A 22,669-nucleotide genomic window follows, 5' to 3' on the forward strand; every position below is an offset into this window, starting at 1 on the left:
ATATTACGTCAATTTGACAAGATGTTTTTTTATTATTTCAATCGCGGCTCCAAAAATATAGCAAGAGATCAAATTAATGAACGGTACAATAAATCTACATACTATAAGTATACATACAGTAATTAGTGTGTTGCACAGTCATATTCAAGGAAAGTCTTGAGCAGTACCTTACCTATAGTTGTACATAGAGACGAAAGGAAGGAATACTATTTACGAGGCGTGTATGGAAAGTAGGTATCGTTTTCAAAAAATATACTAAAACAGGTTTGTTCAAGCCAAATTTATTTTTACATGAAAGAACACAAACTATTTTCCGACATAGTTTCCACCAATGTTCAAACACTTGCCATTGCGAGTGTCCAATTTGTTCAAACCTTCCTCAAAGAAACATCCTGCCAGTGATGGTAACCTTAACCCACAGCGTTTTTTGCGTCGTCGTCACTTTCAAAGCGCATACTGTCGAGTTCGTGCTTCAGGTGTAGGAACAATTGGTATACATAAGCTGGCTGTACGGACGATGGTCAAACTGCTCCCAACCGAACTGTCGAATTAACGTTTGAGTGAGGCCAGTAGTATGGGGACGAGCATTGTCCTGGAGCAACACAACCCCTTTACAAATCATTCCTTTCCTTTTGTTTTGGACACCACGCCGAATTTTTCTGAGAGTCTCACAGTATCGTTCTGTATTGATAGTTTTACCGGGTACGAAGTCAACTAGCAAAATCTCTTTCCTGTACTAAAACACAGTGCACATGAGTTTTTGTGCTGACATTATTGCTTTGAACTTTTGCTTTGTGGGAGATCCTGTGTGCCGCCACTCTATTGAATATTGTTTCGATTCTGGACTCACACAGCGAACCTACGTTTCGTACCGTCACGATTTGGTTTAAAAGTCCTCTCTTTAGTTGCGGTAATGGGTGAGGAACCAAAGCACTGTAAAGTGGTTTGGTTTTTTGGACGCCTGTGAACATGTTTGGAACTTATCGGGAACACAGTTTGCGATAACCTATGCGGTCGGTAACAATGTCATGGAAAACAGTTCTCGAAACTTGAGGAAGCCCATCTGAAAGCATTGTCATTATGGACTGTTTTTTCTCACCAAGTTTCTGATTCATTTTTTTCACCAATTCATCAGTCACATCAGAAGGACGTCTACTTCGTATTTCTTCGTGGACATTTGTCCGCCCTTAATTAAACTGCCTCACTCACCTACTTTCGCACCATGTCATCACTCATTGCATTTTCACCGCAAGTCTCTACAATTTGATTATGAATTTCGGCCCGCTTAACGTTCCTTGCCCTCAATAACCGAATAACAGAACGAATCTCACAGTTCGGTTCAGAAAATTGGTCATTGTAAACGACAGAACACAGTACACTCGCGACAACTCAAACGTACTGGCGTCAGTGGAGCGGCAATGAACCAGTTAAACGAGCGCGCATGCACGAAACGCCGATACAGCGCTGCGGTAGTGTTCAAACGAAACGGTGCGTATTTGCCGAGCACTGGTGGGATGTTTCGTTGAGGAAGGTTTGGACAAGTTAGTGTCCCGCTATGAGATGTTTGAATGTTATTGGTGGAAGCTATGTCGATAAATAGGTTAAGGTGTGCTCATTTATATAAAAATAAATTTGGCTTGAACAAAACTGTTTTAGTATTTTTTCTAAACGTTACATACTTTCTGGACACTGCTCTTATAATCTTTAACCTTACGACCAATAGATATGCCCTATGCCCTTTAGACTAATGGAGACGGATGATTAATGATAGCGAATTATTAGGGAGGTCTGCGATAAAAAGAAATACCTATAGAGTTTTCCTTTGATATTTATAGATTTTTACGTTGAATACGGGAAAATACTTTAAAAAATTCCACCACGTCACAGTTTTTCTGGCAGATTTAGGATGTACAGTTGCCAGGATGGACATCCGCCAAATTTATTGAACGAACACTCTTGTGAGCTGTTAGTAAATTCATGCTCATTCTTGCAAACAACAATGAATTCTACAATGTTGATAAAGGATACAAAATAACGGAAAATGTAGGGCAATAAGAGAAAGGGGATACATAGTCGCATCATAAATTCTGTTACAAAGTAAATGCCAGACTACAGGCACAGTTTTCAAGTAAATGTATTATTACTTGGTTATTACAGAGGCATCGGACCTGCAAATACAGAGCACCCATCATTGTTCAAAATGCCTCCCCCTGGCGTTCACATAGGTCTGAAGTCTTTGGGGCCAGTCATCGATCGCGGCACGCACCGTCTCGAGGCGAAAATCCACCACTGCCTTCATAAGAGAACGCTTTAGACTACCAATATTTTGATGCCTCTTCCTGCAGACGATGTCCTCAAAAATAGACTACTATTTGTAGTTCAATGGTTTGAAGTCGGGTTACTGCAGGGACAATCTGATGAAGTCATGAAAATAGGCATATTATTCTGAAGCCACGCTTGTGTGGTCTTTGCTTTGTGGGCCGGTGCCGAATCCTGTTTGAAGCTCCAAGGTTCATTTTTGAACATGATACGGCTAAACAGCTTCACAAGTGGCTCCAATACTGTCGTTTGGTACACCATAGCAGACGTTTTCACAACATTTTCACAGAAGTGAAGGTTAGTTGTGCTATCGTACGATACCCTCCCCCCCAAACCATCACTGAAGCAGTACGATGGCCTCTGAGGATCCGCGGCGTGTGTTCACGAGCTTTCTGAGATATTGAGGCGTAAACACTTTCGTTTTGATAATTCTAAATCTCTTCAATCGTGAAGATTTTTCTTCCGTGAAAAAGGCCGTTTGCGTAACGCTGAAGGAAACGTTTCGATTTTTGCTCCCTCTGGACCTTAAACTAGGGAGTGAGGACCAGTTCTTCTCCGATAAACCCTGAGTCCTAAGCCACTTCTAAGCACACACGCCACATAGAAAGTTTCGGAAGGTTCATCTCTTGATCCATCACTGTTTCTTTCCTCACAGGATTTCGCTGCCACTGCTTTTATGAGCTTCTGGTTCCTCACGCTGTGACGTCTATTCTTCCTAGAGCGGTCCTCAATAGTCCCTCTATCACAGTATCTCTTTATGGTCCGATAAACGAACATCCTGCTGATCTTAAATTGTTTCAGGGTTTTGAAGATGTCCGATGTTGATTTGCAAGCTTTGTGCAGTTCGATTACTGCTACACAGTTCTCGTAAACATTTCACTCCATTCACCTTTCCACTATCGCAGCCACATACACAATGATAGTTGCTGTTGTTTGTTTAAACATTAAGGCGGATTTTCATGCTCGCGTTAGAACGGAAGCATCACATGTAGCGTATTCACCGTAAATTATTTTCGTTTTCATACATCCGTGCGTGTATTGCGCCAAATTACTACTCGCTAGGTAATGCGCATGCGTAAAATAGAAAGTTTGCGACTTCAGTTTGTGATAATGGATTCCCGAAGGAGAGCTATCGTTTTAGCTGGAATATATTGTATTTCAAAACGCCGCCGTCGAAAGTATGTTAGGAAAATGTGGTGGGTTCACCCCATTTTCCAGCTTCGACGAGAATACGGAATATATAGGAACCTTTTCTTTGAATTAAAATCCGATCCGGATAAATTTTACGCAGTGTACGCGCGCTACTTCCGTCAGAATTGAACAAATTTCTACTCTGACGCGAGTGTAGCGCGCCATCTCCGATGCGTGATTTCATTGGCTGTTTGGCACAATCGCTCGCAACTCGCGGAGGTAAAGGACACATGAAAACTCGCCTTTACAGTTATCTCTTGAAGCAGTGTTGCCTTCCCTGTCTGAACTTTGTAAACAGAATTTATGATACGACTAGGTAGAATTTGGAAAGGGGAATTTAGACTACTTGTTGGATGCTTAAGCGGGAAAGTGGAAATACCAGAAATAGAAAGAGAATCAGAAGTATGAAACATAAGAAGAAAGGGAGTGGCGGATCTAGAAGGTAAAACCTGTGGGGGCCAGCCAGAGCTCAGACTATGATAGATATATCATGAGTTTAGAATTTTTGATAGGTCCTGCAAAAGTTTATAACTTAACTATCTCCGGATGGATATTATAGCTAAGTTGGACGTTAACATTGCTGACCTTAAGTATTGTTTTATACCTTGTGTTTGTCCACCACAAAGTTTACTTGGGCGAGCTGGGATCGAACCAAGGACCCCACTCATGTACCAGGGGTGAGCCCAATCACAAATATAATATGAATTGCAAGTATTATTCTGTTTTACGTGCTAATGAGACATTTTTTTCTTTTTGACAAATTATTGTATGATTGCAAGCAAACTTTATGTGATGGTAAAAGAAAAAATGAAGGCCACTTTGAGACTTATCATACTTCAAAACATAATCAGTGAAAGAGGCCCACACAGCTTAGAAACAAATAAACAAAATAGACCTGCGTCATGCGTGGAATGAGAATAAGAGAGAAAACAGGAGAACCCGCGGACACAATCCATCACAAACTGACATGATGTGGGATTGAACCAGAGACTCCTTGCACTAGAGGTGAGAGCTCTGCAGCTAACTATTGTGCCCCCAGTAAATAAAGGAGAATGTTACCCTTAATGCTTTACTTCACTATAAAAACTTCACTGAAAATCACCTTAGTAAACATAGATGTAGCACAGTTTTGTTTTCTAGATGACGCAGCATTGATTTACTCCTCCCTTGATCCGAAAGTATGTGCATCTACTTTCCTTTTAAAAATGCATACTAGTATTTACTGGTATTTTTTTTATTGAGGTTTAACATCCTTTTTCAGAACCAAGACTACATTAGAGACCTGCACGAGCCGAATTTTTCGGCTCGAGCCCAACTCAACCCCAATGTACCTAGGCCCGGCCCAGCCCAGGCCCGAAACATTTTGGAGATTTTCGGCCCGAGCCCGGCCCGGCCCGATAAATTTTAAAAGTTTTTGGCCCGATCCCGGCCCGATAAATTTTTAAAAAATTTAGCTCGAGCCCCAATCTTTCTTAAAATTTAGTATTAAACTTGAGCTAACCCTCACATTTTCTAAACTCTGGTTGACAACCTTACGCTTGCCTCCCGAATGATACCATTGCCTTCTAGAACTTTGCCTGCCATCGAGAGAACAAAAACTCCATTTCCTGTAACAAAAGTTTAACTTAATTGATTTTAGCATAAAGTGACGATGGCAATATTGTTTAGCGACAAGCAAAACTTTCCCACCCCTTCTTGTCATATTTTGGGTTCAGTGAAGATCAAGGTCAGAGCTTAATTTAAAGCGCAATGCCTGCAATCCTCTATAGTGAAATTGGAGCCGCTAAACAACACAAACTGTAAATAGCTATTGCATTCTTTGTAACATTATTCACGTGCACACTTCTTCAACGTTTGGCTTTATTCCAATTATCGTTTAACGAATGTCAATAATTATTAAAGAATTCCTTTTAATCGGCCCCAGCCCGGCCCGACCTGAAGAGAAATCAGTGTCGGCCCACCCAGGCCCGGCCCGGCCCGGCCCAAAGAAATAACAGTTTCGGCCCGTGCAGGTCTCTACTGTACAGCACGAGGCCTGCTGCTTAAACTAGGATACAAACCACTCGAGTGTGTATCTGAAGCAAAACTGAGGATTGAACTTGTAACGCCCCTATATAAACGATTCTACAATTGTATCATTAGTACAAGTTACTACTTACCTCTTGTAATCCTTTTGTATTTGGCAACCCTGCCGAAACATCATGTTCGCGGGTTCGCGCAAGGGATTCGGGGTACTCGAAGCTGAACAAGAAGACGCAATGGTAACATTAACTTTTGTGTGTTAACAAAAACTAAGTCAAATCTCTATTTACATTGGCCATCGTCATATTTAAAAGTGTGTTTGATCTACTTCATACTCTAGTGAACTGCTTCACATGTTTTTCATATGTGCCGCTAATCTGCATAGTATAAAATTCTGAATGGAGTTGGGTAATACTTATTCGCCCTAGCTACCACGTGAGCCATCTTTGTGTGGGTGCACGTTTTTAGGTTGGACTGCATCCTGTCATATCATCATATTCTGATATCTAGTGTGAACCATTCTCAAAGCGGCTTGGTCATCATGTTGTTAGTGGCCTGTATTTTTAACTTGCAGTTTGAGCTAATGTACTTAATGTCCAACTAAATTCTTAGCAGCGGGGCCCCCAACTCATTCGCAATGTCCGTGAAGCGAGGCGAAAGTAAGCACTCTCTTCATCTGTACTATTCAGTGATATCCGTGCCTTTATGTAATATGGAAGCATCAAGAGTTTATAGTAACTTCGCCTGTAATAATATAACATTCTGGGAGTGGAATCCAGAACATTGTTATCATTGTGAGTTATTTGAGTGGCAAGTATGGCTGCAGGGTTATCATTTGTTCATACTAATCTTGCTCGTGCTGTTTAGCCACTTCATCGCACGTAACCTTGTAATCTATGTGATTCATTACTTTTGGGTGGCTATTCAAGAAGTTAAGAACCTATCATCGCTTCAAATGGTTAGAGTGGAACTTTGTGCATAGGCTCACACATGAAGTGTTAATCAATAAGAGTTGATATATATATATGTTTTCATTAATCCACTATCTGTGATCTTCACAAAGTGTTCAGTTCCTATATTATCGTTATGATGTTATAATCTTACTACCTATCAGTTAGACTTCAGTTTATAATCATAAATAAGCATATTATCATCGTTTTTCAAGCTGTCCAGTGAACGTCATGGATTGGGTGCACACCAGCTCCCACCTGCCCAGACCGGGTTGTGCAAAAATGAAGAAATCTTCTTGTGTCTAATCTTCTAGGCCATATAATTTAAAGGAACCTCTCCACAACAGTGATCATTTATTTTGTCCAAGTTTTTGTGCATCGTGTGTGATTCGAGCAGCAGTCAGTGTGTATATCACTTATTTTCCTATAGGAATGTGTTCCGTTAATACGAGAAAGTGCATTTGTGAAAGGTATAATAATTTCTGCTTGTTTAATACCTGTCAAAGGGGTAAGTACCCTGTGTTATGAGTGCCCGCCTTCGTAGCAGGCTAACCATAATTCTGCTTTGTACAGAATTATCTTTACTATTGCTGATTCACGGAATCGTGTTTGCATAGCACCCTTATGTGGATTTGCTGATGCACGTCTTAAGAATGTATTTTCTACAAATGTCTATTAGCACTTATCAATGCTGAAGTATGTCATAGGAATACCACTAGCTACATGAATGTCTAGTTAACCGCTATTCATTGAGTTTATCACTGTCTGAAACATGAATACGTTTTCCGTATTTAAGAGGCACTTGGCCATCTAGCACAAGTTGATCAGGAATGTTGTCCTTTTGGTTTGCTATGTTAAGGTCACCATGGAATTAACTTTTGTCAGTTCATATTGATCACTTTATGGTCTTTCCCTTTTAATTTCTGTCCGAGTGCGCCACTACATGACGATTACATGGGTTATTGTTAATCAGATCATTATGTCTACGTAATTATGACGTTCATTTCTACCTAGCATCTTGACCGAGGCTTGGTTTTTAGCAACTCGTTGTCCGGTCTATTTATAATGTTTCACAACTACATTTGTCTAATTTGTCCATCCTTAGCCCACTTTTATGTCCTCATTCAGTCAGGACAAGTCATTTGTTTCATGTTTATATGCGAAGTAATGAAACTCTATCTAGCATGATGTTTCTTTGGGGTTCATTATTGCCATGGTAGTTACTCATAAGTATGTCATGTTGCATTTTTAAGTATTACATAATTGGTGTAAACCCGACTAGTCGTGGTAAGTAAGTCTATATTTTGCTCGAGCCATTTATCCTATTATCTGTTAAGGTCATAGTAAATTACTCATTATGTCATTTTATTATATATATATATTTTTCCAATATTTTTGATGTGTGTGTTTAATCACGTATCATTACTTTCAACTAAGGTGTAGTTATATTGTGGGTGTAAGTTTATTCAGTTATGTACCTGAATAAGTTACGAAGTATAACATTGCAAAGAGTTCTCAAAAATCAGTCGCAATCGTAATCTCAGTATAATTTTGTTGTCATATTTAGCAAGATCGATTACTCTTAAATTGTGAAAATTCTTTCAGTTAAATAAATGTTGCAACACCCTACCATAAGTGTTATATTTGTGAGATCAACACTACTGTCTCTTCTTTCAGCTTCTGAATTCTCATGAGATACGCATAGGTGAGGAAATCACAGCACAAGGGAAGGGCTGTTTTCTGTGCACTCGTAGAGTGTGCAGGGGGCAGTCTCGCACATGTTGGATTCGTTTGCCGTTGTACTAAAGTTTTTTTTTTCTCTTTTCCCTGTTTTGTTATTATCGTATTACTTTAGCGCAGTTTATTCCTGTGTTAGCATCTTGCTTTATTCTTCTCCTGTGTTATAGGTTGATCACAGGTGGCGACCCCTACCATATACTTATCATCTCAGTGCTCCGGTACTGAGCAATCAAACTTAGCTGTAGCCTGCCAGGGATTGGGCCCTCTGGGGCGCTACAAACTCATTACCATTAGATAGATGCCTGTGGGATAGTTACTTGGCTATAAAGAAGTACACGCTGATTGGAGCTAGGCTCCTCTATACCCAACTTAGGCGTTCGTTTGTCGAGATACTCCTTCGAAATGCTTGAATCTCTCTTAACCAAATTTGACATGGCGATTCGAGTTGAGTTGAGTTTGAGTTTAACGTCCCGTTCAGCAGCGAGGCTATATAAGACGTGGACCTACTGATTAACGTGGAATCCGAACCACATGAGCTCCCGAAGGGAATCAAACCCGGGTCCCCCTCGAGAAAGGCGCGTACGCTAAGCGCTTAGCCGAGGAGAAGCTCGACATGGCGGTTCGAGAGCGCTCGGAGAGCTGTAGAGGAATAATCACCGAAAAATGGGATGTCCATAGAATTAACATTGGAAGAAAAGCATTTGGTGCGCGAATTCTCATTGTGAACAGTGAAAAATAGAATTTTCAGCATTAGAAATTGGGTGAAGCCTTTTTTTCGTTTTGTTCTGCAAACACAATTTTTGAAAGCCATTACGCGTTTCGATGATATGTCAAATTCAACTCTTTGCATGTCTTGTACTTTTACGAAAACAATTGATGAGCTAAAAAAAAGTCTATGAATAATCAATGCAGGTCGATCACTTCGCTTCAAATTTGTAATTATTGCATACCTAGTACTTTTGTACTATAAAGCACTTGTGAAAAAGGTTTCAGAAGCGCAATTGTTTCAATACTGCTTTCCGCACATAGAATACAGAGTAAATTATTCGTTGTAGCTTTGGAAAATTCAAGATTGCTAATAAAACTCGAACTGACCAAAACAGTATATATATTTTAAGATTATATACAGTATGGCGCTAAATTCGTTGTACAAACGCAGAGGAGTGATTCCTGAGGGTAAAAAAAAAAAAAAAAGTTCCAATAAACATAGGGCGAAAACCCCATCGTTTACGTGTTATAGGCTGCCGAAATCATGAAGAAATTAATTCTAAAGGTCCACAACTCCAAAACTATGGAATCTACTATAATCGGGTCAAGACTTCACTTAGGAACTAGTATGTGCTGTATCCAAAAATACATGTTTTAGAATCCTAAGGTACTCAACCAACAATTTTTATGGAGGTAGTTGGAGAGTACTTTATGTCATAGACCCGTAGTCAAACTCCCTCTTTAAAAATTGTTGGTTGAGTACCTTAGGATTCTAAAACATGTATTTTTGGATACAGCACATACTAGTTCCTAAGTGAAGTCTTGACCCGACTACAGTAGGTCCCATAGTTTTGGAGCTATGGACCTTTAGAATTCATTTTTTCATGATTTCGGCAGCCTATAACACATAAACAATGGGGTTTTCGCCCTATGTTTATTGGAACTTTTTTGTTTATTTTACTCTCAGGAATCACTCCTGTTTTTGTACAACGAATTTAGCACCATACTGTATATACTGCTTTGGCCAGTTGGAGTTTTATTAGGATACAGAGCTTTATGAATCCAGATTGATCGTGTCAAGTTCGTTGGACAATTTCTGTACCATACAGTTTTAATTTATAATTGAGTACTAGAAGACTAACTGCTTGTTAGGAGGTTATGCTTTCCTTTAGGGAATGAAAATTGAGAAAGTAGGCTGAACAAATATGGGGTGCCTAAATGAATATATAAGTAGTACATATAACTCTATTGTTTGCTGTCAGTCTAATATTCACTTTTACAAACAGAGTATGCAATGCATCCGAATGAAGATAAAACCGTTATTGATCCGTTGACACGTTAGTTTTGGTATGTTACAGACTATTTTCTTTATTTTTATATACTAAACGAGCAACTGTATTTTTAAATAATTTCTTCCAGTACACTGTATTGGACATGTAGGGTCAGTGGTAGAGCGTTCACCTCTGATGCATGGGGTTCCGAGTTCGATTCCAGCTCCCGCCAAGTGAACCTTGTGGTGGACAAACACCGTGTGCGTGGGTTTCCTCGAGGTTCTCCTGTTTCCTCCCACTTTCTTCATTCCACCATTTCATTCATTTCTCATCATCACCGTCTCCTTTAGCATAGCCGGCATAACCGTGAGACGTAAAACTCAAATGTTTCATTTCATTTCTATTAGACATGTTAAATACCAAGCATTTGAATTAAGACAAAACTGATTAATCGGATTAATTTGTCACCTCTTATTATTACTGTTTTGCTTTGTCGGAATGAACGTTAAAACCGAAAGTAATACTAGTATATTTCTACCATTTCTACTTGTAATAGAAGAGTAAATTCAAAGAGGTAATGCATACGTTGCGGTAATGCATACACAAGCTTTTTCTCGTTATTTGTTACCCATTTTAAGGATAACGATAGGTGCTGAAACTGGGAATCATACTTTTCCATCATTTCCGGATTCAATAGCTGGATAAGAGTGGAGATAAAACTTATCCTTGGGGAACTAAATACATGAAAATGAATAAAAATGAAATGGAATGAAATATTTCAGTTTAACGTCCCACGATTATGCATTTTAGGCTCAGAGAGACGATGATAAAAGGCAAGTGAATGATGATGAAAGAATTGGTGAAATGAAAAAGTGGGAGGAAACAAGAGTACACCGAGAAAACCCATAGACACGATGTCCACCACAAAATTACTTGGTCGGGACACCACACACCAGAAGTAAGCGCTCTACCTCTGGACCACCGTATCCCCCCCCCCAACTCAATAGGTGTCAGAAAGCAATTACTCACTGTTTTCGCTCTGTGGTGATCAGTATTAAAACCAGGATTCCTAATACATTTTAACAATTCCACTTTTTATACAGTAATACGACTGAAAATCGTATCTTCTTTTGAGACGAGGGATCGATTCCAGAAAACACCTTGTGGCTATCTATTACCGTTCTTTTTCTTTGGCGACAAACGTTCAAACTCAAAATGGTTCATTTCTACTACTTTTAGTTTGAATAGTGGGTTAACGGATGAAATAGAACTTATTCTAGAGATGCTTAATCGATGCCAATAAACCGCTTTTCGATATGTTTTACAGAGTTTGCTCTATAAGAATGAATACTGAACCGGATTTTCTACTAAATTTCTACCACTTCCGGTTTTAATAGAGTGTTACCGATGGAAATGGTACGTGTCACTGAGAAGCGGAATTTGTTCCGAGAAATCAACTGTCGTTATTGAGTACCGTTTTTGTTTTATGGCGATCAACGTTGAAACCGGAAACGGTTTATTTGAACCGGAATTGAACATTCTGGTGAACACTCTGGGCACCTGTCAGATAGACGGACGGACGGACATAGCTGTTCTATAGGACTTCCGACACCTACGCATACGAGTATAGTTTGAAAGTCTAGAAAGGTATGCATCGAAACAAAATAATTGTTGACCAATCATTGCATTTGTATTACTTAGCCGTGAACCTAGTAACATTCGCATAAGCTCTACATGTGCTTTAAATAGTCGTTAATGTTTACTCAGCACGGTGCCTCACACAATTTGCAAATATATGAAAGTAAAAGCTCGTTTTTATATACAAATTAGTGTGGATTACTAGCAAGGATCTTATAAAATAGAGGATCTGCCCTTACAACAAAATCTTGAAGCCATACGTCACAGTTTCACCACCCCTACTCTGCCCACTCTGGCCAATAAGATCGCAATGTTTTGAGCCAACAATCCTGGCGGAATAAGCCAATCAGACGATGGCGTAAACGAGAGAAACCAATCAGACGTGCCGATGCTCGGTTTTTTTGGCTTCATTCATTTAATAGGCTGAAGATTAGAGATGCAAGGGCTCGAAAAAAAACGGCTTTTTTGGAAAAAAACTCGGTTTTTTCTGCTTTGCTTTTTTGCTTCGGAAATTTTGGGCTTTTTTCAAAATACTGCTTTAAATTGATAAAACAGACTTTGTATCGCTTCTCTATAACACAAAAAATCATTTAATTAGTGGTTGATGCTCATAACAATATAAAAAATCGAAAATAAACTATGAATTTCGAAAAAATATTTCAAACAATTTTTCTTCAACATATTTACATTATGAATTCCACAGGATTAACCAATGTATATAATAAGAATTTTTTAACCTCCTATATACAAAAGTAAGCAGAGTTGGCAAGAACCGTGGTTGTTTTTGGATATGCCAAAAACCCGTTTTTTGGGGATGTTTAAACCAGGCTTTTTTGGTTTAAACCAGGCTTTTTTGACTTAGATTTTTTGCTTTATGTATTTATATTACATATTCACAGAAACAGCCTAAGTTTGTTTCGCCTTGATGTTATTATGCAACAGCGGGGTTATGCCGGAAGAACTCCCATAAGCTTAAAGAAGTGCGGTCAGTAAAGTTCTTAAGTTGAGAATCTCCCGCCCTAGCCATTGGGAAAATCCCGTCATTACTTGAAATGTAAGACAATAACGGGAAAATCCTGTTATTGCTTTGCATGTAAAATTTAAAGGTCAACGTACCATAATCAGTACGCTAAAACTGAGGTATTAAATTACAAATTTAGTACCGGTACGTAGATATCATTGAAAGTCCAATCCAAGCTAATGTTGGAAGCTACGTAGGCAATCGATAAATTTTGCCAATTTCTATCAATATATTTAAGCAATATTGGCTTCTTTATAAAACAACACGCATTTAGGCATGTAGAAATATACAATTTGGTTTGTTTCGTATATTTAGGCTTAACATCCTTACGAAATACCGAGGTTATCAAGGAGAAGACTTTCGCTTAAACTGACATCCGAACCGCTACTTGGGTTACGCATGAAAGAAGGATTGTGGTTCGACCGAGAATTGAACATGGGACACCTTGATTAAAAGGTGAAAGGGAAATAAAACTATTGCAGGTGGTTTGATATCTGGAAACGTTACCATGAAGTTCACACGATTCGCATTTTTCCTTCTTTTTATTTTTGTGGTTTAAACCAGTTATTAAAAAAAAAAAGTTGGTGTAAATCAGCCAACCCTAAAAGTAAACACTTCTTTTTAAAGAATACACAAATAACTAGCAAAATAGTATGTAGTATTTTTACTTCAAAATATTCCATACCCTCTTTTTGAAACAAAATAAAATTAAAATAAAACATAAGAGAAATACTTAGATTTATATGATACACTTAAAGGCTGCACATCTAGAGCTTTTGGTTCTGTATATTCTAGAAATTCTACAGTTAAGTTTTATAGAACCACCATCACAGTTTACCCAATCCTCAAGTTTTCTGAATTTTTAACAAGAGGGATTCAACATATCATTACGGAACTCCCCCCCCCCCCAAAAAAAAAAAAAGACTACGGAATATATTTAAGTTAAGCTAAATACAACTGCACAACAAACATGACTGAGTGATTAGCTTTTGCGCTTCTATCGGGAAGTCCGGGATTCAACCAGCATTCGACCATTCTGACAAAGCTTTTCTTCATTCCATCTGTGAATGTAGAAATAGTGCGTGTACTGTGAGTTGGGCGACTTCCTTTTTTATTGTTTTTAAATCGTTATTATTACTAATTACCAGCAGTGACGGTTTTGCGAAGGTTAGGGGGGCGGTCTTTCGGACTGAAGCCCGTTCCCCAAAGTTACGGAATGTCTGCAACAAACGAAATATCTATTATTTATGCCTTTACTCATAAACTTTAAGCTCCCGTCAAATAAAAATTACGAATGTTTAAAAAAACTAAACATTAGTAAGAAACCCTTCCCAAAATACTTTTCTAAATCCGCCACTGATTCTCAGTATAAAATGATTTTTAAAGTTGTATCCGGAAGATTATTGCTAAACATATAAACGAAACGAAATATTAGTTATGCCTGTACTCATAAACTTCAAGCACTTCCCAAATAAAATTAGGACTTTTTAGGAAACGAAACAATCAGAAAAAACCCTCCTAAAGAACTTTTCTAAATCCGCTACTGATTATTTGTATAAATTGGTATTCAAGGTTGTGTCCGGAAAATTATTGCTAAATCACTTCACAGCTACAGTATAACAGAAATGTGGAAGTACGGTTTGACGGATATATTGAAAAACGCACGCTTTGACGGATAAATAGAAAAACGGGCAAGTTTAACTTTTGCGCTAGAAGCTAGAGTACTAAAAGCTCTTAGAAATGAAACACGGATGACAAACTAGAGAAGAAAAAAGATGTCGATAACTCAAAAGTTAAAATAAAGTTAAATAGCCTCTAAAATTACCCTCAAATACTACATTCTTCATGTTAGCTTTAATTCGTAAAACATGTGCTTCATCCATCTTGATGGTGAATTTCAGAGCGAAATATCACATTCAGGTCATGGAATTTTTATCTAACTATAGAATATACTATAAGAAAGCTATTTAGATAGAAAAATCATGAAGTTGAAAAAAGCCAAAATTTCCAAAATTCTCGTTTTTTCCCCAAAAAAGCCGGCTTTTATGTGAAAAAAAACATCGATTCAAAAAAGCCGGCTTTTTTGCATCTCTACTGAAGATACATATGGGCAGATCCTCTATTTTATAACATCCTTCATTACTAGACAGATGCATCGTGACAGTTTTCGCATATTGATTGATCCCCATATATGTACTGTATGCATAGTAAGACTTAATATTCACACAATATTAGTTGATTTGAATATAGATTATCTTTCAGCAGTGAGGCTATATGAGAGATAGACCTACACCTTAGCGTGGAAATCTGAGCCACATGAGCTCCCGCCGAGAGTCGAACCCAGGTCTCCCACGCGAAAGGTTCGTACGCTAACCGTTTATGCACGGGGGAGCTGCGCACAATTATTAATGGACGCTGAAGTGATTAATTATAAAATGTTCAATAAAAGACGCTAACGTGAACATGGTTGTTCTACTTAGTTTGTTATCATTGTATACTAATGCTGTAAGACTGGTAAACACTCGTTAACCTACTACACGCAAGCAACATTGTAATATGAAAGAACAATTTATTTGATTTTAAATCTCTCAAGATTGAGAGATTGAAGGGTGGAGTTTCTCAGCAGCAACATCGTGTTTTTGCAATGAATTTCCATAAAGAAATATATCAACACACAGATCTTTGCTCTGATGGAAAGTATTACCAACTAGCTATATATAAAAGGAGCTATTACAGTGCATCAAAATGAAAGTGTGAAAAACTTTTTTTTTTTTTTTTTGTTTATAACTCTTTCTGAAACGCATACTAATTATAGTGAACTGTTTTACTCTTCTCTTCTCTTTCACTGGTGGATATAGTGCTTTAAGTTGCCGTTGGCATAGCTAGGTGGTAGCCACGTGAAAGTAATTCTACTTCAAAGAACAAGAGAGTTTCGTTGCACACTGTGAAACTATGGTAGACTTTCAAACTATGCGAATCCAATATTGAAATACAGGGTGAGTCAACCTTCCATATTTTAAAGGCTAATAAAATAAAATAAAAAGTATTGCAGTTAGAAAATTATTTACTGAGAAACATAAAATGATTCTGAAAACAGTTTGTAATTACTTTGTTCTGTCCTTGCACTCTCCTTAAAATAAAAATAAAATAAATAAATAAATAAATTAGCTGCAGCATGCTTCTTTCCAGAACGTTCTGAGGACTGTTAAACAGACTGTTTCACGGCCTCGATACTCCAACAGTAAGCCTGTTGTTCGGAAGTTCTCGACCCAGTGCAATATAGTTTTCCGATCAGGAACATTTTCACTACATGGAATAGCAAACTTTAAGCCGAAAGTTTTTTGTACCGTAATCACAGAACTTTTGTTTTTAAATACATTTCGACTGGATAAAATTACATTGAAGTTACACCATCCGATCATGACGTAATGTCACGTGATATTAGTCCACTTTGCACTCATATCTTTATTGATAAGAAAAGTGATTTATTTACGCTATGAAACATAGCTGAGCGAGCGAAGTGGGTTAGAAGCCAAACAGGGCTCCCTTTATTCCACCTTTATCACAATTCACAGGAAAACACCCTTCCCTTCACAGCCGACATGCAGCCATGATAATACCAAGTGTCATTACGTCATGATCAGGTGGTGGCACTTCAGTATAAATTTAACTTCTCCCTTTCGACTGCGCATGCGCGATGAGCTCTTGGCTAAACCATTATGATGAGTGAAAACGGCAGGAGAAGTAAGCGGAAGCAATGATTCTTACTTCCTTTGCTTCTCCACAGAAAGCACTACAACCGATCAAGCAATGGATACTTTTATTGGATGTTATTTACAGTAATTGTATTGCCAATATTGCTGTGTAATTTCAACACATAATAGAACAGAATAATCACAAATTGTTTACAATATCATTTTATATTTTTGAATAAACAAGTGTCTACCTGCAATACTTATTGTTTTATTAATCATTAAAGTGTGGTAGGTTTAATTGGGTCACCCTGTATAAAGTCGAGATTTGTAACTTCCGGTAGTAATGAATTGATAACGTTAAAGGTGAAATCTGTTCTTCAATTATTATTGGATAAGAACATTTATTGGAACCAGAAGTTACACTAGTATTTTATTACTTTCAGTTTCAGTACAAGATACGAAATCTATTTATGCTATCCTGAATCCAGTCCTTATGGATCTAGGAAGATCAAAATTGAAACCGAAAATGGCAGTCTGGATCTCTACTACTTACAGTGAGAATAGAGAATTCAAGATATATTGAAACCAGATAAATTTATTTTTGTGATACTGAAACCATGCAAAAATAAAACTGCTTCTTCCTATCTTTTACCGGTTTTTCCACTATTGTGATCAAACTGTACAAGTTTCTGGTTTCAATAACGTGATGCCAATAGAAATAAAACTTATTCTTGGGACACGAAATCCATATAAAATATTCTCAGTATCACTCAATGCTTTGGTTCTATGGAGTTCAATCTTGAAACCGGAAGTTATAATGGATTTCTACTATTTCCGGTTTCAGTAGAGAGATAAAGGTAGAGATAGAATACTTTCAAGGCTAAATCGATTCCGGGAAACAACCTCTTGCTATCTATGATCGTTTTTGTTGTACGGTAATTAACACTGAAACCGGAAATTATGGATTTCAACCACTTCCGGTTTGAATAAAGGATTAAGAGAGGAGATGTTGCTTATCTTTGGGATACTAAATCGATCCCAAAAGCACGCTTCTCGCAATCTGTTAGCGATCTTGCTTTTATGCCTATGTAAACAGACGTACGTACTTGTACGCACGAACATAGATATTCTACAACACTTTACGTACTTATGCATTGCATAGCTTGGAAGTCTACAAAACAATACGTCATCCAAGGTTGCCATAAGCACTCCAGTAAGAGACGGGGACAGTATTTAACAGAGCTGTACCTATGATTTTCTAAAAGATTTCATGAGCTCAAATGCTTATCTAGTACCGTGGTGGTGGAAGAAGAATGTGAATATACATAAAACAGCGTTTTTAGAATGTGAATATACATAAAACAGACGTTTCTAGAATGTTTATATACATAAAACAGACGTTTTTAGAATGTGAATGTACATAAAACAGACGTTTTTAGAATGTGAATATGCATAAAACAGGCGTTTTCTGAAGGAGATGCTGCGATACAAGATATGGTTTCGGAAAACCGGAGCAGAAGTTAGTGTTTAAGATCTACCCAATTCGCAGAAGCACTTGCTGAAATTTTGTTTCATAATTCGCAATTCACACACGAGTATCCATCCGTAGAAGAAAAATAGGATAGCGACGTAAGTGGAGGTTTTCTTTCCATCGAGGCTATATAATAAAATTCCTTGCCGAAATGTAGTTTTTTCTTTTCTTTTCTTTTTTTTTAATGTATAACTGTAGTTCGTTCTCAATATAGCCTGATTGTCATGACATAAATTCCTTGAAAAAGAAAAAAAGCAGAGCATTTGTGAAATATTGGAACCAAAAAGGAAATGGATTATTCAAAGCTCATGACGAATCATATTTCTCTGAATTCCCGAACATCAAAGACCGAGACAAGCCTTCAATGTGCCCTGAGGCTGGACAGAGAAGCGACACAACCTTCTCCTAGCTTTTAATGGCTTTTCTATTTCTTTGCAATCAGAAGAAACATTTATGATGTTTTTCCCAGTTTATTTTAGTTCTATGTTATTACCGCTTTACTTTGTGTATTATTATTATTACTCGGTAAAGATCTTCAATGAGTGGTAAAGACAGCTGATATAGCAAAGATTTTTATGAAAATTACAAAAAAAAAAAAAAAAAAAAGAGAGAGAGTTTGATTTATTACTGAGGTTTCTTAATAAATTATTTCAGATCTCCAGTCCAAATTTCTGAGCTATCTCATATACAAGCAAACAAACAAACAAGCAAACAAGCATGTTCTTTTCATATAACTCAAAAGTATTGCACATTGAACAGGGATTTTTGAGACAATGACTTTTAAGCAAAGAGGAGCGTTACATAACGTGCTGCTTATGGTTATTTGATTGGATTGAAGTTTAAGTTTTCTTTCGTACCGAGGCTATGTGAGACGTGAACCTACAGTTCAAATTGAAACCCAAACCATCCAATGCATCCGAACCATCTAAGGGCAGCACTCCAATCTTATACAAAATATAATAGACTCCCTGTTAATCGACCACCACGGGACCACACCCTGGTCGGACAACGAAACAATCGGTTAAAACAAAAATCATCATTTTATAATAACTGTATAATGGTTTAAATTTCACTCCCCAAAATCAGAAATTTTCATTTTGTTGTCTCTCTTTTTCTTTCTTTGCCAATAGCTGCAGTAATGATACTCAGTTAAACAAAATACTGCGTATTATATACAGCACACAAATCACGGATTTATTTACAGTGTATTGATTCAAGGAAAACACAAAACTGAAAATAAATCAGCTAATAAAAAAAGGACTTCAGTCAAACGTAGCTTTGAGAAAAATAAGGAAAAACATTGAAGTTTTGAAACTATAAAACCAAAATGGACCATTTTTTTTCGTGTAGGTAACAATTATACTAGTATAGGAAAACACAAAATTCCATTACAATTACATTAGTATGAGGTATTCTTATGCTCATTGCTATGGTTAAAAAAAAAAAAGTTTTTCGTTGTGGACTGAAGCCCTTCTTGCATGTAAATTATAGACGATGCATCTAATTATATTTAATTACTACTTTTTGCTCTTTTTAAACACAAAACTGTGTTAAAGCGTTTTTCGCCAGGTCCCAGACGTTGCAAGTCTACCAAACGAATGGAACGAAATCAATAGCTATTGCCATTAACATAAATAAAACAATATAGAAATGAAACTTCAGTATGAATTATCAGTGAATTTCGATCTTCTACGTATATAGAATATTTCGTGAATAACTATTTTCCTTAGTCGAGAACAAGTATATTTTGTTATGTTATCGAAAATACAGTAACTCCACGACACTCTTGTATCACGCCACACTGACCCAAATGACACCATACATTTTACGTGGAACGTTGGGAAATAAATTGTTTCTTGTTTCATATTTTACTATTTCTTTCTTTCATTCGGTCATTGTATTGTTTTATTCTTTCTTCAAATGCAAGAGAACAACTTTCGTTTCTTGGAACTTCATTTTTAAGAATCGCATATGATTAAGTCACTCCTCACTTGCATGGACTTCGCCGATAACAAAGAAAAAAACTTCAGACTAAAGGTTGACATCACTGACAAGCTTACTGATGGCTTATGTCTGCTTATTGTTCATAGAGAATTTTGTGGCATGGATTATAAATATAGTGAAAAATCCCATATAGATTGTCAATTTCGATGAAAATTCCCTTTATCTCATTCCGAATTGTCAATTTCGATGAAACTTCCCTTTATCTCATTCCGAATTGTCAATTTGGACGAAAATTTCCTTTATCTCATTCCGAATTGTCAATTTGGATGAAAATTCCCTTTACCTCATTCCGAATTGTCAATTTCGATGAAACTTCCCTTTATCTCATTCCGAATTGTCAATTTGGACGAAAATTTCCTTTATCTCATTCCGAATTGTCAATTTGGATGAAAATTCCCTTTATCTCATTCCGAATTGTCAATTTCGATAAAAATTCCCTTTATCTAATTCCGAATTGTCAATATCGATTAAAAATTCCCTTTACATCATTGCGAATAATTAATGTAAAAAAAATCTCACTAAATGGGATTTTTTCCCACGGGTTAGCATTACTGATTCTTGTAATATCGAGCTGATAACGAAAATGACTTATGTCTTGGAAAAGGAGTGGTAAAGAAACAGTCCATTGTATGTTAAATAACAAACTAGGCAATAGTGAACTGCTTTTGAGTTTTTAAAATAATCGTACATACTAGAGAAACACGACTAGAAAATTATAATTTCTTTTATTGTACGTAAGCACGAACGAATATGCTAACAAGGAAAAAACATGAACCTGTCAACGGGACTTCCTAATCAAACCTAGTCCATTCAATAAACATAACAAAGATATGTTCATGCACAAAAAAATATAGGTGCTATGGACAACGGAGTAAGTCCCTGGGGCCCATTGGCCCTGCTAGTTTAAAAGTATTGGTATACAAGTTTCCCTCATATCTATTCTGTCTACCAATACAAAACTTGCTATTCACATTTCTTATCCCCTATACTATTTTTTGAGATGCATTTTGATTGTGTGCTTTTACCCGGGGCCACTCCAGAGGGGTCCAAAATTGATGGGAGGGATTTCTGGAGGGAATTTTCCCGACATTCTCCCACTTTTTCTTGTTCAGGTACGTCAGGGGCCCCCAATACATTGCACCTCTGGAAAGCATGCTGAAGAGAATGAACTATAAACTATGACTTTCCAATGAGCAGTGTTGATGCAATAGCTATTTCACTGCGAGTCTACGATTTTCTTTATACTAACAGGGTCAATGGGCCCCAAGGACTTACTTCGTTGTCCATGGCACCTAATTTTTTGTGCATGAACATATCTTTTTTATGTTTATCGAATGGACTAGGTTTGATTAGGAAGTCCCGTTGACAGGTCCTTTTCTTGTAAATAAATAACTAACATGGAGAATAAGTGTAATCTACAATAAACTCACCAAAAGGAAGAAGTAATATAGACATTTATGCTGACAACAAGCACATGCCCAGAAATTTTTGCTTTATTTGGGGGGTCCAAGCTCTGGGGGGAGGGTCCATACTACAAGGCCCTACGTCTATGTACTATTGAACAAGTATTATTCTGTACTCGAAAAGACAATAAGTAATTGTACAATCTTCCACCTATATTTTCAGAAAATTAATGATAAAATAGATTATTTTTATAAGATAAAGAGTACAAATAATGTGACTGAGCAGCTGGTTGACAACCTCACAAGATTTAAAAATGAGATTGTAAATATATTATGCTTTGAAAGATGAACACTTTAATTGGATATTAAACTTGTGTTCTTGATCTTGATCTTGATCACCTCCAAAGGGGTGTTCTATACTGGCACAGATGTTAAAATACGTCTCGCCAACAACACTAGAAATGTGCTTACACTAAGTTGTTCAAAATTTTATACACTTGTTGAGTATCCGGTGAAATAATTACCTTACATTGTTGTGACTAATTATATGATTGTTACCAAAGATTTTGTGATTGAAATATTATATATTTTTCATTATTATTGTTTTAAATTTTTGTCCACCGGAGTAAAATTAGAGCAAAAACATAATGTACATAAAGATGAAGTTTATATGTCATTATTGTACCTAGGTAATTTTCAGTGTTTTTGGTCGATTTTTTTTTAAGTATTGACATTGTTAATGTTAATTTGTAAGAAAAATAGTATAGCTTTATTGATTTTTGCATTAATTAATGACAAAAGATTTTGTACCTTGTGAGGGCCAATGCCATGATATTTCGTGATTACGTCAATTAGAATGTTTGTTGTGTTCTATTTCAATAAATAAATAAATAAATAAATAAATAAATATTGGAAACTTAATAATAACTTTTTCTTTTGTTCTTGTTCAGTTACTATTAATATATTCATAGTACTCATGGCCAAATATTTATTAATTAACTATTGTGTAGTTACACCAGGCGCACACCCAGAAATTTTTGTTGGGGGAGAGGGAAATCCAATATTACAAGTCTCTTCATGTATGTAGTATTGAACGGGTATTATTCTGTACCCGATAAGTAATTGTAAAACACTTCCACCTATATTTTCAGAAATAAAATTATAGAACTAGGTTGT

General features: G+C 36.9%; 1 protein-coding gene and 1 long non-coding RNA gene across 5 annotated transcripts in view; one reads left to right on the plus strand and one right to left on the minus strand.

The window, feature by feature from the left end:
• Positions 1-22,669, minus strand: part of LOC145690064 (uncharacterized) — a 1,134,032-nt gene that overhangs the window by 820,299 nt on the left and 291,064 nt on the right. The gene's annotated exons all lie outside the window — the stretch shown is intronic.
• Positions 1-22,669, plus strand: part of LOC145690066 (uncharacterized) — a 905,981-nt gene that overhangs the window by 434,420 nt on the left and 448,892 nt on the right. Inside the window, exon 3 of one of the 3 annotated variants that reach the window (XR_014132163.1) lies at positions 16,999-17,169. The exons of the other annotated variants lie outside the window; for them this stretch is intronic. This is a non-coding gene — a long non-coding RNA (uncharacterized LOC145690066). Of the gene's footprint in view, positions 1-16,998; positions 17,170-22,669 lie in introns of those variants that run through there. 3 annotated transcript variants of the gene reach the window in all.

This window comes from Thermobia domestica, chromosome 7, assembly GCF_964235325.1.
Source record: "Thermobia domestica chromosome 7, izTheDome1.hap1.1, whole genome shotgun sequence".
Classification (NCBI taxonomy): Eukaryota; Metazoa; Arthropoda; class Insecta; order Zygentoma; family Lepismatidae; genus Thermobia; species Thermobia domestica.